Source organism: Adiantum capillus-veneris, chromosome 3 (assembly GCF_014529385.1).
Source record: "Adiantum capillus-veneris isolate H3 chromosome 3, ASM1452938v2, whole genome shotgun sequence".
Classification (NCBI taxonomy): domain Eukaryota; kingdom Viridiplantae; phylum Streptophyta; class Polypodiopsida; order Polypodiales; family Pteridaceae; genus Adiantum; species Adiantum capillus-veneris.
The window spans coordinates 71,421,360-71,434,604 of NC_140933.1; positions in this window are offsets into that span (position 1 = coordinate 71,421,360).

A 13,245-nucleotide genomic window follows, 5' to 3' on the forward strand; every position below is an offset into this window, starting at 1 on the left:
AGTATTTTGCTTCATGAAGTAGACCCATATCCTCCTCATATGGTCATCAATGAAACTCACATTACCAACCATTTATAGCTAGCTTGAGGACCTCCCTTCTTGAGCAAGAAAAGAGAAACCTTGTAATATCTACATCCACCCATAGATGTAGTCTCTGCCGGACCCCATACATCTGTATGCACTAAATCCAATGCATTATTGCTTACATGCTTATCATGAGGAAAGGAAGCTTTTGCCTGCTTTCCAAATTGACAAGCTTCACATACTTTCTGCATTTTAGCAACTTTAAATGAAGGTAATTTCATAACCATCTCTTTAGTCTCCATCATTTTCAGCCTCTGCAAATTTACATGACCAATACGTTTGTGCCAAATCTCTATATCTAGAACAACACCTGCACCTCATGCAAACATGGCAGCATTCACCTCGGGCACGTAAACATTCTACCCACTTTCTTTCCTTATGCAACCAGCCTTCCATTCTGCTTATGCTCTTTGACAAAGAGACCATCGGAGTTAAACCTGACATGCAAACCCTGCTCAACCATTTGCCCAACAGAAACCATGTTCTTTGTAATGTTGGGTACATGTAGTACATCAGTCAGGTACTTCACTTTACCATTCGTTATAGACAATTGCTTATTTCCTGTATGCATAATAGGATGTGTAGTATCATCTCTAGTTTCTACATAACCAGGACTTTATAAAGTTTGCATTTCCTTAAACCATTCACCATGGTTGGTCATGTGATTCAATGCACCATAATTTGCATGCCAAACATTATCATTGTATTTTGCCACATTTGCAAACATAATATTCAACATGTGCTGCACCACAAATAGCCTCTCAGACCCATTAGCATTCTTACTAGTGGTTGCATAATTTTTTTGTTGTTTCCTTCTGGAGAGTCACATTCAAAGTGACCATGTCTTCCACAACCCCAACATAATACATTTTTGTGTTGACCTTCATTATTGCGGTGCGCATTTCCATGACCTCTTGGACTCCCCCTGCCTAGAAAGTTTCCTCAATCACCACTTGTGTTCTGACCATGATTGTTGTTATGTTGTTGTGCTTGGTGGTTTCCTCTTCCTCGGCCTCATGCACAACGTGTACCACGTCCTCTGTCATGGATGTTTGAGAGTCAGTCGCTGCCTGCATCATCGCCTACATCATTGCTAGAAGGCTCTAGAAGAATCCATACGGATCTAGAAGATTCTAGAAGTTTCTAGAAACATGGAGAAAAGTCCAGAAGAATCTAGAAGTTTCTGGAAAGCTCTAGAAAGTTCAATAAGGATCTAGAAGGTTCTAGAAGAACTAGAAGGATCAAGAAGTTTCTAGAAGCTAGGAGAAGATTTCGGAAGAATCTAGAAGTTTCTGGAAAGCTCTAGAAAGTTGAAAAAGGATCCAGAAAAATCAAGAAGGTTCTAGAAGATTCTAACCTCCTCAAGAAGAACCTAGAAAGTTCTAACCTCCTCAAGCACTATTATAAATAGGGGTCTTGGGCCACAAGCCCCTCAGTCTTGCCATCACCAGTTGTGAGCCTCCTATGAGGAAATCCCTCTTCTAGTTCTTATGTTCAAGTCTTTTCCTTGCAATCAAGCCTTGTCTTGTACTCAAGTCATGTAATCCAAGTCTTGTATCTAGCTCTCTTGATAAAGTATTAAGTCTTATAATCAATATTAAGCTTATCATCAAGTCCAAGTTCCTGTACATTGTGAGTGCCTTCTCTTCTTGCTCTCTTCTAGCTCTATACGTGCTCATAATAGCTTGGCGTTGCAAGATCTTCAACGTCAAATTCAAGAGCTTCAAGAGACAAGCACAAGTTGCAAGATCCAGCTATTCTCAACAACATAAGAAGGAGCCGAAGGTCAGCATGCCTGAAAAATTTGATGGGACTAGATCAAAGTTTAGAGGTTTTCTCCAACAAGTGCATCTCTTCATTCGAATGCAACGAGAGCGTTATCCAGATGATGCCTCTCAAGTAGGCCTTATTGGGACCCTTCTCTCAGGTACGGCTCTCTCCTGGTTTGCTCCCTTACTTGAAAAATAAACTCCTCTTCTTCATGACTTTGAAGCTTTTGTGCGGGAGTTCTCAGCAACCTTTGGGGATACTGATAGAGCAAGGGTTGCTGAAACCAAACTTAGAAATCTCTGCCAAGGACCAAGACCTGCATCCGTCTATGCATCCAAATTTCAACATCTCACTTGTGATCTGACTTGGCATGAGGAATATTTCATTAGCCAATTTCGGTGGGGATTAAAGGATGACGTAAAAGATCTTTTATTGACTATGCCAAAGGTTCACACACTAAGCAATTTCGTCTCTCAAGCAATAGAATGTGATAATCGACTATTTGAGAGGAGACAAGAGAGGCGTCTTGGGGCACCATTGCGACCCCAAACAGAAGTGACACATAATGGCTACACACCTCAACAGGGCCATGAATCAAGCATTGAGCCCATGCAAATTGATTCAACATGGTTTTAACCTCTCTCAGCCCAGGAGAAGCAAAGGCGACGCATTAATGGCTTATGTATGTATTGTGGAGAGCAGGGGCACATAGTTCAATAGTGTCCAAGGAAGAGAAGGATGAAGGTTCATGGTGCAATGGCCTCAATGTGTTCGGAAAACATGGACGTCCAACCCCAATAGAGACCATCCGGTTGGACAAAGAAAAGCAAAAAAAGGTCTCTTTCTTCCCGCTGATTCCACTTCATGTTTTATGCTACCAATCAAGATCCATATGTCGGGTAGGCACATGGATTGTGAAGCATTACTAGATTCAGGCGCAACGGCGTGCTTCATGGACAAAGAATTTGCAAAAGAACAAGGCATACCACTTGTGGAGAAGTCTAATCCACCAACTGTAGAAGTCATTGATGGTCGTCCCCTCGCTTCAAGGGATGTCAGGTATGAAACTCGCCCCATAGAAGTAACATTGCAGGAGCATGTTTCAAGAATAGCATTCAATATTATACAAAGCCCAAGCAGTCCAATTGTTATTGGGTTAATCCTGACATCGATTGGAGGGCTCGGAGAATTGAACCACGAAAAGTCCAAAAGAAGAAGGGAAGGCATAATAGGCCTATATATCTTGGAGCCAAGGTCTTCATGCATGCAGCCAAAAAGTATCCAACTTTCTTGATATTTGCAACACCAATCGACACGTCGACAACAAAAATCACGGAGGCATTGCCATGTCAATATCAAGATTACAATGATGTTTTTGAGAAGAAGAATGCAGACCTCTTACCGGAGCATCGACCCTATGATTGTGCTATAGAGCTTCAAGAGGGAACCCAACCCCCTTTTGGCCCAATATACAAGCTATCTCGAGATGAATTGGTAGAATTACAAAAAAATATTGATGAGAATCTTACTAAGGGGTTCATACGGCATTCAAAGTCCCCAGCAGGAGCTCCAATACTCTTTGTAAAAAAGAAGGACGGAACTCTCCAGATGTGCGTGGATTATAGGGGCCTAAACAAGATCACCATCAAGAATCGCTATCCCCTTCCCTTGATCCTTGAGCGCCTTGGCAAGGCAAGAATATTTACAAAAATAGATCTTCGTGGTGCTTACAACCTAGTCATAATCAAAGAAGGTGATGAATGGAAGATAGCCTTTCGGACAAGGTATGGCCACTTTGAATATACCCTCATGCCATTTGGTCTCACAAATGCCCCAGCTGTTTTTCAACATTTAATGAATGATATCTTTCGGGAGTATTTGGATTATTTTGTGTTAATATATTTGGATGATATCTTGATATTTTCCAAGGATCAAGAAGAGCATGAGCACCATGTACGATTAGTGCTTGAAAAGCTTCGTGCATCAGGGTTATATACAAAGTTGGAGAAGTGCTCTTTTCATCAATCTAAGGTGGAATTTATTGGTTATGTAATTTCTGAAAAGGGAATCTCCATGGATCCAAAGAAGGTTCAAACCATCCTTGATTGGGAGACACCCACCTCATAAGAGATGTTCAATGTTTCCTTGGATTTGCAAATTTTTATCGTATCTTTATACAGTGATACTCCAAGGTGGGGTGGTTATAGCACTCACAAGGTTGACATGCCATAATAAGTTTGTATGGGACTCAAAGGCTGCGAAAGCATTTCAGACTCTCAAGCATGCTTTCACGACTGCACCCATTCTAATTCACGCAGATCCTACAAAGCCTTTCATCCTAGAAACAGACGCTTCAGATTTTGCCCTTGGCGCTATTCTATCCCAAGTAGGAGAGGATGGTCAAGTACATCCAGTGGCTTTTCATTCCCGCAAGTTCTCAGCTTCAGAAATCAATTATCAAATCCATGACAAAGAGCTCTTACCAATCATTGACTCCTTCAACACTTGGCGTCACCTACTTGAAGGAGCTCCTCATAAGATCATTGTCTATATAGATCACAAGAATTTGGAATACTTCATGACATCCCGCGTCTTGAATCGTCGCCAAGCCAGGTGGAGTGGTATCCTATCAAGGTTTGATTTTCTTATCTCTTATAGACCTGGCCGTCAACAAGCTAAGCCAAATGCCTTATCAAGAAGATCCTACCTTGCACCTAGAGAAGGCGACGTAGCATTTGATCAACAAGAGTCACTGATTTTGAAACATGAGCAGCTTAAGCTAAACGCCACCATGAGCCAAGCTCTTGAAGATTCTACTTTTCTTTCTAAGGTGAAGACACAAATTGCCAAAGACCCACTTGCTCAGAATATTAGACAACAACTACAAGGACAAGAGGTTAATGAGAACTTTCAAGAAATTGATGGACTAATTTACTATAAGGGTCTTCTTTATATTCCGCCAGGACCAACACGCTTGGAGGTACCTCAGCAACGGCATGATCTTCCATCAGCAGGGCATTTTGGGGTTAATAAGACAATTGAGCTTCTCTCCCGTGACTTTTGATGGCCTCAAATGTGGAAGATTGTCAAGAAGTATGTCGGCACTTGTGACACTTGCAATAGATCAAAGCCCCCTCGTCATCGTCCTCATGTGTTACTCCATCCCTTGCCCTTTCCAAGCAAACCATGGTCATCCATCTCCATGGATTTCATTGTAGAGCTACCCTTGTCACAAGGATTTGACTCCATTTTAGTAGTCGTGGATCGGTTTACAAAAATGGCACACTTCATTCCAACCACTAAAACCATCACCGGTGAAGGTACGGCCAAACTCTTTCTACAGTATATCTATCGTTATCACGGTTTACCAGATGACATAGTTTCTGATCGAGGCCCACAATTCATGTCTAACTTTTGGAAAAGCTTATTCAAGCTACTCGGAGTACAAATCAACCTTTCCTCAGCCAATTACCCACAAAGTGATGGAAAAACAGAGAGAGTAAATCAAGTTTTGGAACAGTATCTTCGTTGTACTATCAATTATCACCAAGATAATTGGGTTGAGCTCCTACCGCTAGCAGAATTCTCCTATAACAACAGCTAGTTTTCATGCCTCCACCCGTCACACCCCATTCTTTGCCAATTATGGTCAACATCCCAAACAGGATATCCACAGACACCATCAAGTCAAGAATCCAGCTGCTATTCATCTTACACAAAAATTATCTGCAATTCACAAAGAACTTACACTTTATATCAAAGAAGCTCAATCCAAGTATAAGGAAAGTGCATATCTCTATCACATACAACATCCAAAATACAAAGAAGGGGATAAAGTGTGGCTCCTCCGGCGTGATCTGCGTTCATCTCGTCCTTGTCAAAAGCTTGATTATCAAAGGCTTGGGCCGTTTAAAATTATCCGTCAAGTCAATCCAGTCAACTATCGACTCCGCTTGCCCTCATCCATGAAAATCCATCCAGTCTTTCATGTCCAGTCCTAGAACCTTGTCACACATCTAAGATCCTAGGAAGAGCCCTACAACCACCTCCTCCGGTTGAGATTCAAGGACATGACGAATATGAGGTCGAGAAAGTCCTAGATTCTCGAGTTTCGCATGGCAAGTTACAGTACTTGGTGCATTGGAAAGGATATGATGTCAGTGAACGAACCTAGTAACCAGCACACAATCTTCAACATGCATCTCTCAAAGTCCAAGAGTTCCATCAACAGTATCCATGAAAGCCCCAGTCAACAAACACCACTACTCCTCGTGGAACTCGTCGCTAGAGGAGGGGGTAATGTCATGGATGCTTGAGAGTCAGTCGATGCCTGCATCATCGCCTGTGTCATTGCCTACATCATCACTAGAAGGCTCTAGAAGAATCTAGAAGGATCCAAAAGATTATAAAAGGTTCTAAAAGCATAAAGGAGATTCTAGAAGTTTTTAGAAGCTTGGAGAAGATTCCAAAAGAATGTAGAAGTTTTTGGAAATCTCTAGAAAGTTGAAGAAGAATCAAGAAGGTTCTAGAAGATTCTAACCTTCTCAAGAAGAACCTAGAAAGTTCTAAATTCCTCAAGTAACCTCCTCAAGCACTAGTATAAATAGGGGTCTTGGGCTACAAGCCCCTCAGTCTTGCCAACACCAGTTGCGAGCCTCCTATGAGGAAATCCCTCTTCTAGTTTTTATGTTCAAGTCTTGTCCTTGCAATCAATCCTTGTCTTGTACTCAAGTCATGTAATCCAGGTCTTGTATCTAGATCTCTTAATAAAGTATTAAGTCTTGTAATCAATATTAAGCTTATCATGAGGTCCAAGTTCTTGTACATTGTGAGCGTCTCCTCTTGCTCTCTTCTAGCTGTATACGTGCTCATAATAGTTTGTCCTAGGAAGAGCCCTACAACCACCTCCTCCGGTTGAGATTCAAGGACATGACAAATATGAGGTCGGGAAAGTGCTAGATTCTCGAGTTTCACGTGGCAGGTTACAGTACTTGGTGCATTGGAAAGGCTATGATGTTAGTGAACGAACCTAAGAACCAGCACACAATCTACAGCATGCATCTCTCAAAGTCCAAGAGTTCCATCGCCAACATCCATGGAAGCCCAACTCAAGGAACACCACTGCTCCTCGTGGAACTCGTCGCTAGAGGAGGGGGTAATGTCATGGATGCTTGAGAGTCAGTCATTGCCTGCATTGTTGGGGTATAAAGCCCAATGTGGTCGCCCAGGTAAGTGGGCGGGCCGCCAGGTATGTACACATATTCTTTTGTAAAAACCTAATAAGAACTCACTATGCTCTACACATTACAGTAGAGCGAGTTCACCATATCATCGTGCTCTTCTTCTCGCACTCTCTCTCGCGTCGCACTTCCGCTCGTACTTCTTCAACTGGTATCAGAGCTCAGATCGAGGCTCGGGGCAGCACTGCAGGAGGCTAGAGTCACCAGCTCAGATTGGAGTGAAATTTGACAGGCAAAGACACGGCCCCAAATCTTGTGGGTGAGCCCGAAGAGCTCGGTGTGCTCAGAATTTCATTCTGAGGTCATCTCGGTCACCGTTCGGCTTCGACAAAGGTCTGCGCAGGCCATTTTCGACTACGTGGTCTCGGCGGGTGCAGATCCGACTCTGCAAATTTGGGGTTTTCGGCCTACGACTGCAGGTGCTGAGGATATCGACACTCCCAGAGTGTTGATTTGTGGCTGTCTACACATCGAAGGATGGCTCACAGTTCTTGGAGGCGTGTCACATACGACACGGGCGCATCTACACACAGACTGTAGGCGACATCCACTAGTTCATCAGGTAGCTTGTGTTTGTTGCTTGATATTCCTGATTTCATCCTAACATTGCAGGTACTTCCACATGGGATGTATTGTCAGAGATGATGTATGTCTGTTGAGGGTTTGTTGGCTGTGAGTCACGCAACAAACAACCGCCGCAGCGGTTACAGCATACAGTGGGAAATTTGTGGATGTATGACTTTGTGGGAAGTCTATGTACTGTCAGATTTACTGCAGCCTTTGTTGAGGGTCGAGTGAGGTTTTATTGAGCTGGGGGATTCTCAAATGTTGAGATCCTTTCTGTGATACAGGTCTTGGAGCGATCCCTCAAGCACCCTTAGATAGGCAGCTAGGATGTATTGACTGTGAGTTAGACAGTTGGGATTGCATCTTTGCTTTACTACCGTTGAGGCATTGTCGCAGTCTATGCTTTCAGGACAGTGACAGGATAGTGAGAGACAGTACAGGTGCAGGACAGGTTTACCGGCAGCTTACAGTGTCAGAGAGACAGTGTTTTTTGAGCTATTTTTTGGTCTGTTTTTAGTACACCAGAGCCATTTTACAAAGGAGACTCTGCCGAAATTTATGCAAAATCTGAAGCTTTCTTGGTTCATTTGACAGGTTGATATTGGTTCAGAGGTCAGTTTACAGGGGAAACTTTGCCGAATTTTTCCCAAGAAAGTAAACCACTGTGAAGCGTAGCTATGGCTGGATCACAGGACACTGCTCTTTACAATATCAAGAAGCTGGATGGAACCAATTTCCCATTGTGGAAGAAGTAGATTTGGCACATGTTGGTACAAAAGAAGCAGATAAAACCTATAAAGCTCAAGGGGATAAAACCAGAAGATATGGACGAAGATGAATGGAGCGAAATGGATGAATTGGCACTTTCTACCATTATGCTGACTTTGGCAGAAAGCGTTTACTTCAATGTAGCAGACGAGATGTCGCCTTATCAAGCATGGTTAAAGCTGAGTGATCTTTATGAGAAGCAGAGTGCAGCTTCACAGGTATACTTGATTAAGAAGCTTGTTGACTTGAAGATGAAAGAAGGGACACCTATGTCCAATCATCTGAATGAATTCAACACAATCTACAGTCAGTTGTCAGCTCAAGGTGTCAAGTTTGATGAACCTGTTAGAGCTATGTTCCTGTTGATCACATTTCCGAAAAGTTGGGACACTTTTCGCACAGCTTTGAGTAATTCTGCACCTCCAGATGGTTTGAACATAGCAGGTGTAGAAGGAAGTCTGCTTACTGAAGAAACCAATAGAAAGACAATGGACAAAGGCAAAGGAACAACCTTAGTTGTCAGGGGAAGGACCAAAGAAAAGTACAAAGGTGGAAAGAGGAATCAGTCTCGTAGCAAGTCTCGCAGTGCTAAAGGCAAGAGTGACATAGAATGCTACCATTGTGGCAAGAAGGGTCACATGAAAAGAGACTGCAGAGAATGGAAAGCAGAAAAAGGCAAAGAGAAATCTAAAGACCATGGTGAGAAGAACAAGTCCTCAGTGAAGATTCAAGAAATAAATGTGACAAACACTGTTGCAGAGGATGACAGTCTAGTGTCAGGAGACATCTACTTCTTGAAGAATACAATGGACTCAGCTCTTCTTACAGCATCTGATGGAAATGCACTGAGTGATTGGATTATAGACTCAGGGGCATCACTTCATGTGTCTCCAAACAAGGAGTGGTTTACCTCTAATGTGACCACTAAAGATCATGTTCGGCTAGGCAATGGGCAGACATGTGAGATCTTAGGTGTTGGAGATGTTCAATTGAAGTTTTAGAATGGCTCTTCTTTCACGCTGAAGAATGTGAGACATGTTCCCGCAATTACAAAGAGCTTGATCAGCACAGGTTTACTTGATGATGTTGGCTACGTCACCACTTTTGGACAGAACATGTGGAAGATATCCAAGGGTTCTATGACAGTAGCACATGGAGTAAAGTCTGGAGGACTTTACATGATTTATGTATCAAATGTCTCTAAAAATGTAATCAATGTAACCGAGCAGCCGAACGTTTCTTTGTGGCATAGCCGGTTAGGACATATGTCCAAGAAGGGAATGGAAATCTTGTCTCGTTCTGGTTATTTGCCTGGCTTTTCATTTAATGATTTTGAATTCTGTGAACATTGTCTGTATGGTAAGAAAACACAGCAGCCACATAAGCATAGAAGCCGTAGAAGAGATACACAGTTGGCACTTGTTCATAGTGATTTGTGTGGACCTATGCCTAACCTATCTCTAAGGGGAGCTTCTTACTTTATGACATTTATAGATGATTACTCGAGGAAAGTATGGGTTTACTTTCTCAAGCACAAGGTTGAAGTGTTTAGTTTTTTCAAAATGTTTGTGACACTTGTGGAGAATCAGAGTGGCAAGAAGCTTAAATGCTTACGCACTGACAATGGTGGAGAGTATGTTTCAAAGGCCTTTCAGGACTTTTGTGAGTCAAAAGGTATAAAACGTGAACTTACTGCTCCTTACAATCCTCCTCAAAATGGTGTTGCTGAGAGGATGAATAGGACCATACAAGAGAAGGTCAGAAGTATGTTGTCTAATGCACAGCTGCCAAATGGGTTTTGGGCTGAAGCTGTATCAACAGCTGTTCATCTTGTAAATAGATCTCCTAGCAAGGTTTTGCAGAAGGATTCAATGCCAGAGATGGTATGGTCAGGCAAAATGCCCTCATACAAGCATCTCAGAGTCTTTGGCTGTGAGGCATATACTCACGTTCCAAAGGAATTTAGGAACAAACTTGAGCCAAAGAGTAGAAAGTGCATCTTTCTAGGCTATGGTAATTCTGGTGAGATGGGGTACAGACTTTGGGATCCCGAATCCAGAAAGGTTGTCCGCAGCAATGATGTTCACTTTAATGAATCCAAATATCATTCTAAACCAGAGAGGGTTGAGGAGATTAGAAGAGTTGTCTTCCAAGAAGATGGACTTGCACGTGCAAGACAAAATGTAAGGGCTCAAGAGGAGCAAGGACAGGATAGAGTGGAACCACAGGTTGTGGCTGAGCCTAAGCCACCTATTGAGCGTAGATCTGGACGTGTCACGCGACCTCCTGATAGGTTTGTTCCATCTATGAACTATGTCATGTTGACTGATTGCAATGAGCCTTCATGTTACAAGGAAGCAGTGCAAATGAAGGACTCCGGGAATTGGCAATTGGCCATGCAGTCAGAGATGACAGCTCTGCATAAAAACAAGACATGGAAGCTAGTTAAATTACCACAGGGCAAAAAGGCTCTACCTTGTAAATGGGTTTACAGGTATAAGATCACCGCTCATGATAGTCAGCCAAAGTACAAAGCAAGGCTTGTTGCCAAGGGCTTTAAGCAAGAACAAGGCATTGACTTTGATGAAGTCTTCTCTCCGGTGGTCAAGATGACAACATTGAGATGCTTTCTTGCATTGGTTGCCATATTAGATTTGGTGTTGCACCAAATGGATGTCAAGACAGCGTTCTTGCATGGTGATTTAGATGTGGAAATTTACATGCAGCAGCCAGAAGGGTTTGTTGAGAAAGGCAAGGAAGATTGGGTATGCCAGTTGTTAAAGAGTCTTTATGGCTTAAAACAATCACCGAGGGCATGGTACCATAAATTCCACAAGTTTATGTTTTCTCAAGGCTACAAACTTAGTGAGTTCGATCACTGTCTATATACAAAGAAGGCTAAGGATGGCAGTTGGCTGATCCTTATTTTGTATGTGGATGACATGTTGATTGCTGGCAAGCACTTGGAAGAAATTTCAGCTTTGAAGTCAAAGATGGCAAAATCGTTTGACATGAAAGACATGGGTGAGGCAAGTCATATACTTGGTATGCGCATTGAGAGAGACAGATCAAAGAAGTTGATTTGGTTATCTCAAACAGAGTATATTGACAAGGTTTTGCAACGTTTCAATATGGAGAAGGGAAAGGCACTGAGTGTTCCATTGCCACCATATGTGAAACTTAGCAAACAAGATTGTCCTGTGTCTGAGGAAGAACAGGCTGAAATGGATAAGATTCCATATGCGTCTGCAGTGGGTAGTTTGATGTATGCAATGATTGCTACTCGCCCAGACATTGCATTTGCAGTGGGAATAGTAAGTCGATACATGTCAAACCCAGGCAAGAAACATTGGGAGGCAATGAAAGGAATATTGAGATACCTGAAATCTACAAAGAGTATGCGTATATGCTATGGGAGTCAGGAGCTAAGTGTAAAGGGTTTTACAGACTCAGATTATGCAGGTGACTTAGACAACCGAAGGTCTACGTCAGGGTATGTCTTTACATTGGCTGGTGGAGCAGTATCATGGCGTTCTTGATTACAAGATTGTGTTACTCAGTCTACTACAGAGGCTGAATATGTTGCAGCATCAGAGGCATGCAAAGAATCAATTTGTCTTAATCGACTAGTAACAAATTTGGGAATCAAAGAAGAGATGCCTGTGTTATATTGTGATAGTCAAAGTGCTATACAATTGGCTCGCAATCCAGTTTATCACTCAAAGACAAAGCATGTGGATGTGAAGTATCATTTCATCAAGGAAATGCTCGAGGATAAGCAACTTCAGCTTGTCAAAGTTCACACCACAGAAATTCCTGCTGATCTACTTACAAAAGGACTTCCCTCAGAGAGCTTTGCGCATTTTCGCAAGCAGTTAGGTGTAGGGTAGTACATCACTTCTCTACATCTCTTGTATATTAGCTTGTATAGTAGCTTCTCTCACACTTAAAGTACCACATTGGACTTTAAGTGGGAGGTTGTTGGGGTATAAAGCCCAATGTGGTCGCCCAGGTAAGTGGACGGGCTGCCAGGTATGTACACATATTCTTTTGTAAAAACCTAATAAGAACTCACTATGCTCTACACATTACAGTAGAGCGAGTTCACCATATTGTCGTGCTCTTCTTCTCGCACTCTCTCTCGCGTCGCACTTCTGCTCGTACTCCTTCATGCATCATCACCTACATCATCGCTAGAAGACTCTAAAAGAATCCAGAAGGATCTAGAAGATTCTAGAAGTTTCTAGAAACATGGAGAAGACTCCGAAAGAATCTAGAAGTTTCTGGAAAGCTCTAGAAAGTTAAAGAAGGATCTAGAAGGTTCTAGAAGAACTAGAAGGATCAAGAAGTTTGTAGAAGCTTGGAGAAGATTTCGAAAGAATCTAGAAGTTTCTAGAAAGCTCTAGAAAGTTGCAGAAGGATCCAAAAAAATCAAGAAGTTTTTAGAAGATTCTAACCTCCTCAAGAAGAACCTAGAAAGTTCTAACCTCCTCAAGTAACCTCCTCAAGCACTAGTATAAATAGGGGTATTGGGCCACAAGCCCCTCAGTCTTGCCAACACCAGTTGTGAGGCTCCTATGAGGAAATCCCTCTTCTAGTTCTTATGTTCAAGTCTTGTCCTTGCAATCAAGCCTTGTCTTGTACTCAAGTCATGTAATCCAAGTCTTGTATCTAGCTCTCTTGATAAAGTATTAAGTCTTATAATCAATATTAAGCTTATCATCAAGTCCAAGTTCTTGTACATTGTGAGCACCTCCTCTTGCTCTCTTTTAGCTCTATACACACTCATAACATCCTCTTCCTCTTCCTCTGTTGT